The sequence below is a fragment of the Apium graveolens genome, chromosome 4, assembly GCF_009905375.1.
Source record: "Apium graveolens cultivar Ventura chromosome 4, ASM990537v1, whole genome shotgun sequence".
Classification (NCBI taxonomy): domain Eukaryota; kingdom Viridiplantae; phylum Streptophyta; class Magnoliopsida; order Apiales; family Apiaceae; genus Apium; species Apium graveolens.
This window is the reverse complement of record NC_133650.1, coordinates 46,201,923-46,205,427: the sequence shown is the minus strand read 5'-3', so window position 1 is coordinate 46,205,427 and position 3,505 is coordinate 46,201,923.

The following is a 3,505-nucleotide window of genomic DNA, read 5'->3' as shown; positions in this document are numbered from 1 at the left end:
AAAAGAACATTATCTCTAAGGATAGAACATTCATTATTCTCAATAATAAATGAAAAACCATCCACATCCAACATAGGAATAGAAATAATATTCCTTACAATAGAGGGAACGTAATAACAATTATTCAAAATAATAGTCTTGCTCGTAGGAATATGTAAACTAAATGATCTTACAGATATGGTCGCAACCCTTGCTCCATTGCCCATACGTAGAATCACCTCATCTTTTTCAAGAGTCCTACTTCTCTTTAGTCCTTGCAACGAATTGCAAATATGAGAACCGCAGGCGGTATCTAATACCCAAGTAGAAATTTGACCTAGTGACATATTAACTTCGATCATGAACATGCCTGAATCAGAAGCAGTAGTCTCACTACCCTTCTTCTTCAATTCTGCAAGGTAAACCTTGCAGTTCCTCTTCCAGTGCCCCAACTTGTTACAGTGAAAACAAACAACTAAATTAGGACCAGTCAACTTGTGAGCATCTAGTATGCTCCGGAGTGATAGTGCAGAATACATGACGAATATAGTAAATCTGTAAATGATAAACACATAAGAACACTTAGCAAATATTCAATTTCAATTCAAAACACTATATGAATCGGGTCTTTATTCATAAGTGTCTCCCACTAGTTTATCTAAATTTTTTCAACCCTCTAAGTGAAAATTAAGCATTCATAATGCTAGTGGGAATAGGGATCCTACATTCCATCACACAACCTCGGCTGTGGCACGAAACGTCATGTGATGTTCAATAGGCAGACAACTCTTGTCAATTACATCTTATGTTATTCCCTAATATAAGTTTAACCTCTTGAATAATTGAGTCACGGCTGTGGCACGACAAACTCAATATTCTAAGTCAAGTCTAACCCAACATTTCGTACAGTTGAATCAGTCTCTAACGGCCCACGACTGTAGCATGTACCGACCTTTAGATTTTAATTCAATATACACATCTCTATGTAATAGACAAGTATTTCTTATTTCGAAATCAAAGCCCTCGGCTGTAGCATGAAACGATAATGATTTAAAAATAAGAACAACTTTCTACCATGTTGGAAGGCTATGACCGATACAAGCCCGTTGTTTCATTGGCCAATTACTATTTGATATTATTTAATTTTAGAGGGATTATATTACGTTATAATCATAATCATATTATAAAGATATTCTTCCTTTTAAATTAAATATTTCAAATCAATAATCGATAATCAGATGATTCCCAGATCGGGTGGAGCATTGTCAAGAAGCGTCACTTAATAACCCTTTCTTACAGATAGAAATCTGTTGTTGACAAAATCATCCTTTCTCTCAATATCGAAAATTCATATTCAATTACGTGTTTCATAAACACAAGAATCTCATGATCGTATTCATAATATTTACTGTTAAGACAAGAAACGATTCATATTCTAGATTTTCTAGAGCACACCTTATATTGATTTAAGTTCACCTAAATCTATCATCGCATGGTAAACATAGGCATATATCTCATATATAAAATTAAATAAACAAGTAAATGTAAAGTGCAATAAAGTAAATGTGTTTGGTTATGGCCCCATCCTATGTGATCTTTATCAAGGTCTTGATAAAGATCAAGGTCAATCTAATATGGTGATGGAAATAAATACAACTACTTCTTACATAAGTCTTCTTGTATGCCTCGTCTTCTTCTTTGTATCACCTCCATTGGATAGCCTTCTTGAGTCTTCAATTACATTACATGATTGAAAGTAAAACTAATCTAATGAACTTACAAGAATAACTCGAGTTACATTCGAGATTTATGATTACAAAGATTGACGACATGCAAGTCGTATTTAAAACCAAAACCATTACACTAAGGTCGAAAGGCCATAACCATCCACCATGCTCATACAACACATAAAAGCATGTTAAAACACATAATCTGATCTTAACATATCATATTATCCATGATCTAATCATAAAAAGAAAATATGACAAAAATCAGAAAAATCAGAATCAAATCAGAAAAATAAGAATCACTGTTTACGGGCAGTAAACAACGTCAAACGCCTTACAGAGGAGTCGCTGATAGCTTTTGCTATCAGTTTTGTTCAGACGCTCGTTTACCTATGGAATAGGGTATTCGTTTCCGTAAATCGGACACCAGACCCAGATTTTTCAGAATCTGTATCTAATATGATTCTCATAATTAGAACAAACATAAATCATGTATATATCAGTATATATACAGATTACATAATCATTTTATTAATATATAACTCACATGAATATCATATATTCAAAACCATACATATATAAGCTTATTATATCAACATCAAATCATGGCGAATCACGTACATGCTCATATATCGAAAACAGTTAAACACATAAATGAATTAAAAACTTTTCGCAAGTAGCTCTGATGCTATTAAAAGGTTTTTGGCACATAAACACAGCGAAAACGTAAATTTAAATCTTAAAAAACCGAAACCCTCCGCAAGATCCATGCGAAAAATAATATTTAATTTGTAGTTCAATATGTTTAGCTTAAGAAGCTTTACGTTAATGGAAAGATGGAGGTCTTTAATGGCGATCCAAAAATGATGAACGGAGATCCTTAGCAGCTGCTCCTCAAGTGTGAAGCACTCCACCGGTATCCACCAAGAAAATGATGTAATGAAGGAGGAGGAGATGGAGAGAATTAGGGTTTTATAAATCTTTTTGGTTGAGGCAAAAATAGGGTCTATAATAGTATATTTATAGGCAAAATTTTCAGCTGAAAATTTTCCCATAAAATATTATTATTATTAACCCTTTATTATTCTCACTACTAATTAAAACACCTTTTAATTATTAATCCTTTTTCTAAACACTTTAGAAATGATTCTCTCACTTGATTTAATTTCCAAAAATTAAATTCTTAATTAATAATATTAAGAACTTTTTCTTAATTAATTTATAATCAATTAAATCTCATTTAATCAATTATTAAATTTTCCAATTAATTATTTATTTCATAAATAAATAATTATCAGCCATTATTAATTAATTTCTCCACTATTAAATCATTTTCTTTTATGGTGTGACCCTGTAGGTTCAATATTACGCCGGTAGTAGAAATAAATAATAAAAAACTATTTTATCATTATTTATATAAATTCTCTAATTCATTAAATATGATTAATTAATTAATCATATTTATTCTACATCGTGAGGGATACTTCTCAGCATATCGCGACTATCCGGATAATAAGAATTCACTGCTTAGAATACCAAGAACCTATTCAGTGAGTAGTTACCGTACAATCAATTCCTTCTACCCTGCAATGTTACGATTAAATATAAGGCATGGAACTTGTGTCAATCCTATCTTATTTAATCACTTGCTTTCCCATTCACTATGCTTAGTTCTATTTAATGTAAATTAGAAACTCCTTTCTAATTTCATTCACTCTAGCCAGAGATTCCTGAACTAACATAGGTGGATCAGCATTGAACATTCTCTTCCTTCACAGGAAGAGGTAGATCCTTTATTG